This window comes from Rhagoletis zephyria, unplaced genomic scaffold, assembly GCF_001687245.7.
Source record: "Rhagoletis zephyria isolate East Lansing unplaced genomic scaffold, Rhagoletis_zephyria_1.1 Rzeph_scaffold_02529, whole genome shotgun sequence".
In the NCBI taxonomy this organism is placed as follows: domain Eukaryota; kingdom Metazoa; phylum Arthropoda; class Insecta; order Diptera; family Tephritidae; genus Rhagoletis; species Rhagoletis zephyria.
The window spans coordinates 57666-71973 of NW_016159613.1; the positions used below are offsets into that span (position 1 = coordinate 57666).

The following is a 14308-nucleotide window of genomic DNA, read 5'->3' on the forward strand; positions in this document are numbered from 1 at the left end:
CGAAGGTTATTTTCGAACGTTAATAATGTTAATAAGGCATGTATTCCAAGTCCTTATGAGATTTATGTAAACATCCAATTTAAAAACAGTTTATGTTTTCATCAGTTAAATGTGCTTCATATGCATATACAAATAAACATATTGCACAAAAGCTTATCACCCCTATTCTGCAACTCTTTCGTATTCGGATTTTGCTACGAATCGTAGAAATAGTATGCTGTAATCCGAATCGTATTTTCGAACTTTCGAAATTCGTAACAATGGCATGCCTAAAAACGAACGAGTAAGCTTTTTTGCGTAATTTTGTACGAAAACAATTCTGTGTCGGAGGCGAAATAAAATATATAAATTGATGTGTGTTTACAAGAAATATTGGTGGTGTTCATTTAAACGGATAAATTTGCCTTTCGCATATACGTATATTTTTATCCACTGCTTTATATAAACGAGCAAAACAAAATCTTTGTTGCCCCTTATCGAGAAATTGGGTCCGGTTTAGTTATTTGTACAATGATTATCGGTTGTTGTGTCCAAACGCATAACCCGAATCTAAAAACTTTAACATACACGTGTATGATTCACATTTTATTTAAGATAAATGTTTCAAATTTCCTACCACTAGCTTATAAATTAACTCGGTTTGCACTGTGCACTTGTTTGCAAATTTATGTGGGTTCTGCGCAAAAATACTATGGACGGCGTAGCCCCTCTTCCCCGCAACACAGAGAGGAGAGTTTTACTTAGTAAGGGTTATAATTCCTAAGCGCGGCCGAAGGCAGGATCAAGCGCAACAGGTGGTGGACCTAACAAAGTGAATGTTTTCAATGGCTTGGAAGAAGCTGTTATTGAATTAACTAGATTGAGAACCAGAGCTTCAGGCATAGGAGTTCTGGATTGTGGTTCAACATTTCAACCAGAAGCTGACATAGATGCGCCCATGGTTACTATGCCCGACAGCTCCGCATACCTTTGTGAATCCATTGCCATAGCGCCCTCTTACTCTGGTGCTATAATTGCAGACGCATCAGAACCCATAATTTTCCTCAAAATATTTAAAATTAACCAATTTTACAATAAACAAACACATGATGAGTGTTTTTTTATTTCTTTTCCACTTTGTTTTCCTTCATTCAGCTATCTTCGAAAAACAACTGATAGCTGGCAATGCTGCACATGTTTCCACATGGGTTGCAGCATGTGGATTTTTCGTTTTTCGTAGCGTAGGATTTTTCTATTTCACACAAAAGCAACACTTTTTCCAAGTAAATTTGCAAAGAAGCAACACGGTGCCACTGCTAGGGAGCGGTGCGAGAGAGACAACTGTCAGTTTATCGAACGTTGTATCTTCGTACGGTTCTATAAGTCGATGTTCAGACACGAAAACTTTTGTTGCGGAAACTTGAAGCTTGTAGGGGAGAGAGCGACGAGGAAAGGGGACGGGTACCGAGTCGCCCGTACTCGGGAAACACGCTTTGTGCTCACGTTCGTCTGAGTAATTCAAGTTGGCGATTCACAGCTGACAACAACAATTGCGTACAAAAGAGTTTCTGTGTGAGAATGCAAAGGGCAACACCAAAAGAGAAATCGCCGATAATAAGAACCTCGAGTTTCCGTGTTTGAACGCAGACTAAGTAAAGTAAGTGATTTTGACATTCTCTACGTGTGTTTTTGCTAGTGTATTGGTGTATTTGCGTGAGAGTGTTGGTGTGGTTGCTAGCCCAACTGACCTTAGAATGGGTTTTGTGAAGCAACTTCAGGGTTCTGTGAAGCAGTTGCATCATTTTTTGAAGTTTAAATTTTCGAAGCGGTTGTCGTGTTATACTTTTTTCAAGTTTTATTTCTTTAGATTTTTTGATTTGACATTTCAACTTAAACGCGAGTTGTGGCACAAATATAATTTAAAACATGCTAAAAAATTCAGTTTTATGAAAAATTTTAGTTTTAAATTTTTTTAACTCCGAAATAAATTTTTATAGGCAAAAGAAACATCTTTTGATGTGTAATTTTTTTATTTCGTACTATTGTGAGAAGGTAAGGCAACCCTCTTGGCATTTATTTTAGATATTCAAATTGAAAAAAATAAGACGCAGGCCAGGTTCAATAATATAAAGGTTTTGTAATACAACAGTCTTCTCGCTTCCACACATAAAATCGGCTCCTTTACTTGTGCAGAATGTTGCTTACTCTACAGTTTCTAATGATATTAGAAGTAAAACCAAAAATTCTTCATACTAAATATTCGTGAGCATCACCTTCGTTTGCGTAATTTTCTAGAACAAGTGTAGAATAGCGACCGTTTAGCTATAAGATAACCAAAAATACCGATTGATAGAACTGATTTGAACGATACCAAATTTATTCGACGCAGGTAATAAATAAAGAAGATATAAGAGGTTTAGGTTAGGTTAGGTTAGGTTGATGTGGCTGCCAGTGACCCCACTAGCACACATAGGCCCTAGGTTGTGGGCCCGTTGTGATACCACGCGGATCGTTAGAACCCTCCTACTCAAACCATCGTGTGGATTTTGCGAAACCCAGAAGTTGCCGTATGCCTACTTCGGCTATGTCGGTTAGGTCCTGAAAGAATCCTGAACCCATGAACTTTTGTCTTCTTCTACAAAGTGCGGGGCAATCGCATAAAAGGTGCCGCAAGGTTTCTGGCTCTTCTTCATTTCTGCAGCTTCTGCAGAAGTCGTTATGGGGGATCCCTAACCTCTCCGCGTCCCCCCGATAGCAACATGGCCTGTTAGCAGACCCACAGCTGCGGCTAGGTCTCCTTTGCTCAGCATGAGGAGATCCTTCGACCGCTTTTTGTCCCATTTAGGCCATGTAAGCTTCGTGTTGTTGCAAGTGGTGAGGCTATCCCACCTGTCCCTTGCTAGTTTAAGAGACAGATCCCTTAGAATGAGCTTGCAGGTAGCGAGCGGCATGCCTAATCCCTTCCAGGCCTGCGAAAGTGGAGCGGATGTGCCCTCTCTTGCAAGTTCGTCCGCCTTTTCGTTGCCTGGTATGTTCCGGTGCCCCGGAACCCATACCAAGTGAAGAGCAGACTGCTCAGCCATCTCGTTTAGAGATCTGCGACAGTCCGCTACGGTTTTTGAACTGCATGTGACCGAGTCGAGCGCTTTGAGTGCGGCCTGACTGTCTGAGTAGATGAAGATATCGTTATAAATGACTTCTCTTGTACGTAGGTGTTCAACCGCTTCCTGTATGGCAGCGACCTCAGCTTGAAAGACGCTGCAGTGGTTGGGTAAGCGAAAACATATTTCCAGCCCCAGTCGGGCCGAGAAGACCCCCCCTCCTACCTTGCCGTCTAGCTTAGAGCCATCGGTGTAGAGGTGGAGTGATCCATTGTCATCGGGAGCCCCTCCTGACCAGAATTTTCTATCTGGAATGGAAATCCTATACCTCTTTGTGAAGTTCAACCTTGGTGCACAGTAATCCGTGTCCGGTATATTTATGTCCTTTAAGATTGCGGTGTGGCCTTCCTGAGTGTCCCTCCAGCCTGGTAGTTCCCTCAACCTCAAGGCGGCACACCCCGCTGATTGCTTTCCAACAATTTCAATTGGTAAAATATCGAGGAGCACGCACATAGCCTCCGATGGAGTTGTGCGCAGGGCCCCACAGATGCAGAGCATCGCAGTTCTTTGCACCTTTTGGAGTGCTTCAGTTGTAGATTTCCTGTTGAGACTTGGCCACCATACCAAGACCCCATATAATAGAATCGGCCTAACAACTACCGTGTATAACCAATACATGATGCTAGGGGACAGCCCCCAGCTACGCCCAATCGCCCCCTTGCAGCTGTAGAGGGCTACCGTCGCTTTTTTAACACGCTCTTGTATATTTTGCGCCCAGTTAAGCTTTTTGTCCAGGACTACGCCTAGATATTTTGCAGACTCCCCTAGCTTCAGAATCTTATTGCCTATGGCAGGGAGCTGAAGTGAGGGGATTTTGTACTTCCTGGTAAAGAGCACCAGGTCCGTTTTTTCTGGGTTAACACCCAGACCTTTTTCCTTGGTCCATCTCTCGATTAACCTTAGTCTGTCCTGCATAATGTCACAAAGAGTTTGTGGAAATTTTCCACTCACAACCACCGCAAGGTCGTCAGCATACGCTATGACCTTGGAGCCTCCCCCCCCTTCCAGGGTCTGCAATAATTCATTAATCGCCATGACCCAAAGAAGGGGGGAGAGGACCCCACCCTGCGGGGTTCCCCTGCAAACGTATCTGTCCAGCGACACGCCCGCCAGTTCCGCCCGCACGACCCTGCCAACTAGCAGCTGTCGTATAAGCGACACCAGCCGTGAGTCGATGTCCAGACCAGTTAGAGCTGATGTGATTGCTTCAGGTGTGATGTTGTTGAAAGCACCCTCAATGTCTAAGAATGCTATCAAGGTGTATTCCTTTATCGCAAGGGATTTCTCAATATGCGACACGATTTCGTGTAGCGCTGTTTCGGTGGACTTCCCCTTCATATAGGCATGCTGCGAAGCCATAAGCTTGTCTGCAACCGATTCCCTAAGAAAGGATTCAATCAGTCGCTCCAATATCTTGAGCTGGAAAGATGATAGACTGATAGGTCTAAAATCCTTGGCGCGAGTATGGGATGTTTTTCCCGCTTTAGGAATGAAGACAACCTTTGACCTTTGCCAGGTCTCCGGAATGTAGTTGAGAGTGAGGACTCCCTTAAAAATAACATACAGCCATTTTGAGCTTAGCTCCATAGATTGCTGTAGCTGAATCGGTGTAACACCATCTGGACCCGCAGATTTGTAAGGCTTGAAGGACCCTATTGCCCACATCAGTTTTTCTTTGGTGATGAGGTCTACCGTAACCGGTTGACCTCTATTTCTTATTGGCCCGTTCAATGGCTGCTCGGTGGCGCCTGGAAAGTGCGTGCTCAGAAGATGGTCCAGGGATTCCTCCCCAGTTTCCGTCCACGCTCCGTCGGATCTTAGCAAGCATCCCGGGGCGATACGAGGTGAACTAGAGAGAACCTTCCTGAGCCTAGAACCTTCTGATACGGATTCCATACCACTGCAAAAGTTCCTCCATGAGGATCTCTTGCTCTTCCTTAGTAGTTTCTTGTAATCTTTCAAGTTTAACTTATAGATTTCCCATTGCGTATCGCCTCCCGAGGATTTTGCGAGATTGAAGGCTCTACGACAATTTTTGCGGGCCTCGTCAATCTCTGTACTCCACCAAGGTGGTTTCTTTTTGCCTCTCGGCTTTACCATGGGGCAGGCCTGATCCAGAGCCTTGCCACATGCCGCAGTAAAGCGATTTGCCAGCCTATCTAGGTCCCTAGAGTTTCCTGGAATTGCTAGTGTGGTTCTTGAGAGCCGTTTGTCAAGCTCTCTTCTGTACTTATGCCAGTCGGCTTTCCTTAGATTTCTTTTGGCAGGTACCTTGGACGGGACCCCGTCTAAGTCGAATTGGATGAAGCGATGATCAGAGAAGGAATGCTCATCAAGCACCCTCCAGTTCCTGATCATGACCTCCGCATCTTCTGAGACGAGGGTAACATCCAGGACCTCTCTTCTGCTCTTCGTTATGAAGGTAGGCTCGCTACCCCTATTACTTATAACTAAGTTAGATTTTAGTATGAATTCAAAGAGTGACTCACCCCGTTCATTGATGTCTCCACTTCCCCATGTGCTATGGTGTGCATTTGCATCACCTCCTAGAATCAGGGCCCCGTCCCAGCGCTCCACTAAATGTTCGACCGGTAGGGTTGGAACAGGCCTGTCATGTGCCAGATACATCGAGGCAAGCCTTATTTGTCGTCCGTTCGCCTCCAGACTGATGGTGGTGGTGTCCTCGTCACTGAACTGAGGAAGAAACAATATTTTTAGTTTGGTACTAACAAGGATGCAGGCCCTTGGTTTACCTATGGTAGCTCCACTTATCAAAGTGTGCTCTGCCGACTTCAGCCCGCATATTCCATGCCCTATCACCCAAGGCTCCTGGATGAGGGCGATGTCTGCTGCCCCCTTGGAGAGCTGGAGCAGCAGTGCAGCCGACGCTGCTTTGCTGTGGTGGAGATTAATCTGGAGGACGCGAACCATCTTGGCCGCACCTTCCCACCCCCTCCACCACTGTTGAGTTCGCCTCGTCGTCATCTGACATCAGCTCCTCTTCTGTGTATTGCCGGAAGATATGGTCGACTCCCAGAGAGGATGTAGATGAGGCGTATCCACCAGCCAGGTCATCCATCGGATTGGCCTGGTTGGATTCCTCGTCCACCTCATCCTCGCTGTTGTCTGCTTCCGGCTCAACTTCGTTGCCTCTTGCTGCGTTCACGTCGTTCGTGTACACCCTTATCTTTGCGGTGTCGAAACCGTAATTGATGACGCCCCCAGTCTTTTCGAGGAGTGGCAACGACTCCTTATTTAGCAAAAGGACCACCTGACGAGTCGCCTTTGTGCTGTGCTCTAGCCGCACCACCTTCCAATTGTGAGAGGGTAACTCGGGATTAAAGAGCCTTATAATCTCAAGCACTCTCTCTGGTTCGGTCGGTTTGGCCGGTATCCATGCCCTTGCTCTGGGCCTGGATGGGATGTCCTTGAAGTCCACAGCCCGTAGCATCGCTCCGGGGTAGACCTCTCCCAGCATGGCCATCGCCTTCTTGTACATGCCCGCCGACCTTTCATCGTCGCACGCGACGATCTTGACGTTACCTTGGAACCAACCTGCGTCCCGGCATATCGGAGGTGGTCCGGGGTGCTCCCGAAGCACGCTGACGCAGATGTTCGCCAATTCCGCTTTAACCCATTTCCAATGAGCTCTCAGTGCCAATTCGTCTTCCTGGTTCTCATCGAGCACACCCAGGAGGATCCGATTTTTGGCTACCTCAGCAAAGGTGGGGCCTTGCGTCCTGGCTCTTTTCGACTTGTTTTGCGCAACCTCCATCGATCTATTGCGCTTTTCCGCAGCTGGTGGCTCTCCGAGCACCGGCAGCTGATAGTCGGGCACTATCGTCATTGCCCACGCTATCTCCGACCGGATCTCTTCCACGTGACAGGGCAGCGCCCTGCTACATAGGTCCGGGGTTAATGCGGATCTCTTCAAGATCCTCATGGCAGCCTTCCTGTGCTTGGCAATGGCTGCGCTTGGTGGTGGCCTGTCATCAGGTCTTGTAAATGCCGTAGGAGTAGGGGGAGGCGGGGCCCGCGCATCAGCTCTGGCGCCCCCTGGGGCTGCAAGCTGCAAGCCAGGTTTGCCTTCACTGGTGCCGGGAAAATCCCGTTTCGGTTCCCCCACCCTCTTCCTTTCCGCTTTTGTGGATACGCCTGACCCCGGCATCGCCAGAGGCTTACGTACCCCACTAGTGCTGGCCACGTCGTGGCTAGTAGAGGGACCCTGCATCGCATGGGCCCCATGGTGTCTGGGCAACTGCCCTTCCGACTTTTTATGAGTGCCGGTCTCAATTTCCGTTGTTGTTGTTTTTGGTTTGTTCTTTAATTCGCTCATATTCCCACGAGTTGCGGAGAAAGGGTTCGTCGGCCCCGGGCAGAGATCCGCAGTACCCAGGGTAAGGCCATCGAATGCAACCGGGTGCGGCCTGGTTCCCAGAGGGCTCCGTTAGCGACTGGGCTATTTAGGGGCTCCCAGCCAGGCTGATCCTCAGTACGGTACGCGTAACGCCTTGATCCAGCCCCTACCTCCAGACCACGATCAAAGACCATTTCCGTATGGCATAGCGATGAAAACGCATAAGCACACAGCACTGATCCCTGATCTTAGCTGGACACCCTCCCGACATCGCACGGGATTGCTCTGTAGTGCCCATTTCCAGCCGGCACCCTCGCGGAGGGTTCAGTCCGAGGATTTTCGCCGGCCATATAAGAGGTTTAATTGCTGTATTTATTTGTATTTTTTATTATCACTAAATTTTTGAAACCCAAAAGTAGATAATGACAAAATATGTAATATCGAATTAAAGGTAATAACTTGTACTTTCTTAATAATATTAATTTCTTTACCATAAATTATGCAGTTTTTCAAAAAAGGTTATTTCATGAAAAAATAACATTTGTTCGTTTTTTAGTGGTTTTGGTTTAAGAATGAAAAAAGCTATAAATTATGTGCATCAGCTGAAAGACAAATCAATTATCTTGGTGGTGACGTCATTAATTTTTTAATCGGTTATATAGTTCATAAGATATTAATATTTAAAAAATCTAAAAACTGAAATTTAACCTTCTAGAACGTGTTCATTTTTCACTTGCGCCAAATAATTTTGGCTTGGTTGAAATGAGCATAAAAAGTTCTATTGATCTGCATTTTTCGTTTTTGCATAGCTGAACGGTCGGTATTCTAGATTTCTTCCAGCAAATGACGAATAACTGAAATTAAAAATGCATATTTTTATGTATTGTTTAGTAGTTCCATTATAACACCAAATATATTGCAAATTCGCATAGAATTAATAATACTCCTTTACTTCTAATTGTATACTTTGCGTACTTTTTGTAATACCTTTCTTCCACCGTTTTCCCAAAAGGCGATCACATTCTTCCCCTTTCTCCTACTTCCAAAATACAAATCTAGATAAAGGAATGTCAAATTTTAGCTGTCACAAATTACACAACCCTGTATTATTGAATCATGGACGCAGGCATTCGAGCTTTTAATAATTTCTTTCAATAGAAAAATTGAATATTTTTAATACATATTCTTCTTGAACTACACATTTTGCTCAAGTGGTACCGTGTAGAAACAATTCATTAGGTAAGTTATTTTAATGTATGCCATTTACATATGTATATAAGTATGTACACATTTATTTCAACATAGTCGTTATAACTTTTTGTCTGCATTTTTTCAGAAGCAAAATGGTGAACAAAAGTTGTATCGTCCATTGAGATGTCCTTTATATGCATTCCCTCCGATAGGAGAAATGACCAGGTGAGGGATATCAGTTTTATATGTATGTACAAATGTATATTAAAATAATTATAATTATCTTAAAGTAAATATTGCACGTAAAATAATAAAGAGGATTGATTTTAAACTTATGTTTTTGGTGATTTTAATATACAATTAAGCTTGATAAGGAGAACATTTTCAAGCTAACAGATAATTGATATACCCAAAAATTGCGAATGTACCTACGTATTTTTCTAGTTGTTTTTTGGTCATGCATATATTTAGTTCTATTTATTGTTAAATGTGCAATATGTAGAAAGTATTATTTGCAAATAATGCAAAGTGGTAAATTTTGCCGCATAATATAGGGCAAGACTTTGGCATTTTTAGGTTTATTTAATTTTTCATTGCCTTTTTAAAATCAGGCCGAAGTGATGGCGGTGAAACCGACTCCGCCCCAACTTCCATTAAACGTGAATTAGAAGCTGTACCCGTGGGGGAGCTATGTATATGTATTATAATTTAAATTCCGTAACTACTTCGAAGTTGTACATATATGTATATTTATTGATATATTTTACGTTTATGTTCTTACCCATTGTACCTGAATTTTCAATGGCATCTCATATTTTAATTTTCTACAAGTACAAGTAGTACTGTTTAGACACTGTTCTTCTTCATGATGCAATAATACAAGGTGTTATCGGTTGGCAACTTCTCGCTCTAATTCCGCCATATTGACTGCCTTAGGTGAAACAGTGTAACTTCTTTAACAATTCTTTGCCTAATAATATAGTTGATTTTTTCCCAGTATACACATTTTGTTTTCTCAAAAAGGTGTTTTATCTTACTTTATTTCATTTCTTTACGAATATACTATAAAAAAAATAAAAATTGTATTGAGGAAAATATGAAATTTCATATTTTTCCCCCAAATGGGGATTAATTTCTTCCCGTTTTTCTTCTTATTCTACTGAGCTAAGGAGTGTCAAATCGAGCTGTCACAACTGATACCACCTTGTATTATTGCATCATGATTTTAATGCACATAACCATTTCTTTTAAGTAATATCCTATTTTTGTTAACCCATATCGGCCCAAGGAGTTTTTTTGTCGGGTATCATGATGAAATTTGCATATTTAGGTAAAATTGGGTCCCTGAACTCGAATTTGTGGTCAAAAAAATTTTGCGAGTTTTAGTTTTGGAGATATTAGGTGTTCGATTAATCGCACGCTGGGTCTATCTGTATTTATTTTTATTTTTCTCTTGTATGTCTCTCGTTGCTGCTGCATAAAAGAAAACTACTATATTTTATGGTAACATTTTATTTAAAAACTGAAAGATAAGATATAAAACCAAAAATATTTATTTTGATTGTTGTTTTGGATGCTAGGACTCAAAACAATGGGTATGAAGTGCAACATTGCATCTCTTGCACAAATATGAACTAGGTTTATGGCACAATTTACATCTCCATTTCTTATTATTTCCGATTTTTGTAATGAGAAGGTGTCCCCTGATTCGCGGTAGATTTTTTGGAGGGTGGGCTTTAGATTGCTAACCCCGGAGTTCAGCATTAAGGAAAATATGGGAGGTAGATGGGGGTCTAATAGTTCCCTGTATAAAGTTTCAAAGCGCGCAACTTTATAGTTTTTAAGTAATTTGTTATTAAAGTTTGTAGTTTTCACCAACTTGTATTGGACTATTTCACAATATATAATGCACTTTCCACTAAATTTACACGTTATTTACACTCAATACATGCGCAGTTAGATTGTGCACGTTCAAACAAATAAATACTTTTAATTACAGCTTTTTTATAAAAAATTGATTGTTGTTTAATTTTATGAGAGTACATGCAGAATATGTGCAAATGGCAGCAGGACTGTGTTGCCATATGTAAAAAACCAAGAGTGGAAAGCAAGAAGTTTTTTTTTATATTATTTATTCTTTAGTTTATTTAATATTTATTATTTTTTATGAATATGTAGCACATTACTTTACAAACCACATATACTACAAACAGATTTCACACTTGGTGTAAAAATTATGAAAATTCTGCAAAATTTCAGCAAAACTTGTAACTTTTTAATCTGCTAAAATGACGCGTCCCAGTTTATGTGTATTTGGGTCACTCGCTTAAAACAAAAAACATTGAAATCGGCTCACTAACTGATTGTTTTTCAATTTTATATAACACAGTCCGACATGAAAATTTTCTCAGAGATAAGACTAGCCATTTCTAATAGATTTTCGAGCACTAAATTTGTAAAAATAAAAACTTGTATATTTGAATTTCAATAAAATAAGGCGAAGAGCAAAATCGGCTAATTTTTTTTTTGCAAAACGGCTAACAAATCGGCTCCCGGCTAAATCGAGTTTTTTCCGGCTGTTTGCTGTCGCAACCGGTGGAATTCGAACTCGACCATCTCCGGATATCAACAACTTGTGGCAAGCATCTTTGCGCACTCAGCTACACCCAGCCATATAAATTTGCTTTCAAATGATGAATATCCATCAACACCACAGCAGGCAATTTGTACGGATAAATATGTATGTACTATGTATGTATGTGTGTGTTGTCACGGCTCTCAGAGCGGCGCTCTGCATGCTTGGGGAGCGTATGTATACTCATGATCAGAGGTGGGCACTACCAAAAACAAGCGTGAGCTAAAAGCGAGAATGTTCTCATCGCTGCGCTCTCGCTTGTATACGTACACGCGACGCTTACGCTCTTTTAGCACCTGCTAACTCTCTGCCCATGCCTGCTCATGATTCAATAATACAAGGTTGGATAAATATTGACATTTGTGTCAATCGACTGCCTTGTAAGGTTGCATTTGAGAAGGAAGAGAAAGCGGGTAACCATTTTATCCCCTTTTGTGAAAAGGTAGTAGGAAAAGTAGTCTGGTAGTGCTAAAATGCTTTTTTTTGTATATTATATTGAATTAAAATATTGAAGCAGATTCCATTGATCTACACAATAGACAATGAATTAACTTTTTTATGGTGTATTAAACATGCTATATAGATATTAAAAATTAAATAAATGAAGAATGAGAGAAAGATCTGATCAAAGAAAAATCTTATCGACAAATATTCCCAAATATTCAAAACAAACCATGGTTTCATTAAAGCTCCAGTATATATTAAATAAAATTAATGGAATTCAAGCAAATCCTTTATTCAAAGGGACTATATTGCACACCGTCTTCAAAAGAGTCACAACTCCAAATTTGGCATTTTTGAGATTATGCGCTAAAAATATACACAGAGCTTTTATTTATCTTTCAGCAAAAGCTGGATCAAATTTTTGTTATAATTTGTAAAAAAAAACCTAAGGTAAAGTCGCCCTAGCCCATATGATTATCATGTGCTAAGAAATAGTTTTTTGCATTTTCTGACAAACGTATTATTTTGAGTTGTGACTCTTTTGAAGACGGTGTGCGATATAAAGAAATATACAACTAGTAAAGATGCAATTGAACAATGTGTATAAAATAAAAAAAATTATTATATTTGTTTCATTTAAAAATTACATGTTCATTATCTTAAATTGAATTACATTTGGTGGACGGACACACAAAGTGATCCTGACCTGCACAAGATAAAAGCTTTATTGATATTTACACTTTCACTTTTATGAGGTGGTATACTTACTTGTAAGTATGTTATGGCTGCACTTCACCAAATAAATCGGTGCAGCTGTAATTCCCAGTGTACTGCACCAGCCAAATGTGGACGGACACACAGAGATCCTAGCACGCAAAACTTATTGGTAACGGCTGCACTTGCTGTAAAACGCAGATTTTTGCATAACTCCGATACTCTGCAAAGAAATATGTAAATTATTTCTTTAATTCAAAATAGCTCCATTATTTTTGATTTTTTTGGAATGCTTACTTGAATTTGCGCAATAAGAAAATCAATTTCCTCGAAACAATCGATGAAACTAACGGCAGTGTTGCCTGTTGAACTTTTTATACAAAGACAATATTTCTCCTTGTCTTTAAGTAGTAGTTTCTACAAATCAAAAAAGAAAGCAACACAGGCTAAGGCAGAATGCGGGATGCAAAAGATGAATTGATAGTTTGCTTTTTTTGAATTTACGAAAGGATTTGTTCCTAAGGTTCTTTAATTTCTTTAAATTTTTGGTATGCCATGGTATTTTATATAGTCTCGTTGTATTCAGAGGAATATTAGTGAGACCTATTTCAGCCACTTTGGATTTAAAGACATTAAAGCAACTTGAGATATCTAAACCGAAAAACAGCGTCTCCCAATCAATATTAGAAAATAAGTTATTAATGATATCAAAATTACACAATTTATAATTAAAAGAGAGATCATGATTATCACAGGTAGCTGGAGAGAACTCGTAGAACTCAATTTTAACAAAAATGGGAACATGGTGATAGCTAGAAGAAGAAATAGAAGAGAAACATTCGTTAAGAGAATAGTTCATATTATTGCTTATAAATATAGGGTCTAAAATTCTGTTAAGTTTATTTAAAATATTATTTATCTGTTTGAGATCAATACTCAAAAAAACTGTCAACAAGATACGATTCATTGCTATAGCTTACATTATTGGGTATAAGAGTAGTATCATTATATTCTTGCGACCATTTAATGTTGCCTAGATTATAATCACCCAGGACAAGAAATTGGCTATCACTATTAGAATTAGAAACTAAAGACGTAATATTATCCACATGCACTTTGTAAAGGCTTTCAGAACTACCAGGAGGGATGTAGGAAACGCAAACGAACAGATGTCCAAAAGCGCCACGAATACGGATGCAAAGTTGATCAATAAGAGAGTCCTGATTATCCAAGATTTTATATGAAGCACGATATTTACAGTGGACAGCGATAAGGACACCACCTAGTACAACCCATTTTTACAGAGTCTCTGTCTTTACGAAATACATCGTACAGTTTAACCCATATCGGCCCAAGGAATTTTTTTTGTCGGGTATCATGATGAAATTTGCATATTTAGGTAAAATTGGGTCCCTGAACTCGAATTTGTGGTCAAAAAAATTTTGCGAGTTTTAGTTTTGGAGATATTAGGTGTTCGATTAATCGCACGCTGGGTCTATCTGTATTTATTTTTATTTTTCTCTTGTATGTCTCTCGTTGCTGCTGCATAAAAGAAAACTACTATATTTTATGGTAACATTTTATTTAAAAACTGAAAGATAAGATATAAAACCAAAAATATTTATTTTGATTGTTGTTTTGGATGGTAGGTTGAACTAGGTTTATGGCACAATTTACATCTCCATTTCTTATTATTTCCGATTTTTGTAATGAGAAGGTGTCCCCTGATTCGCGGTAGATTTTTTGGATGAGGATCCTTTGATAATCACGTTGAACCATCACCATCGGTCTCCCCGTTTTCTTCAGCGTCCTCAGAGTCGTTTTCTT

General features: G+C 40.6%; 1 long non-coding RNA gene across 1 annotated transcript; it reads right to left on the reverse strand.

The window, feature by feature from the left end:
- Positions 1-12379: 12379 nt before the first annotated feature.
- LOC108367080 (uncharacterized) lies at positions 12380-12931 on the reverse strand. Its single transcript, XR_001848202.1, has 2 exons — positions 12779-12931; positions 12380-12704 (listed from the first exon to the last, which is right to left on the reverse strand). It is a non-coding gene; the product is annotated as an uncharacterized LOC108367080 (long non-coding RNA).
- Between the last annotated feature and the right edge of the window lie 1377 nt (positions 12932-14308).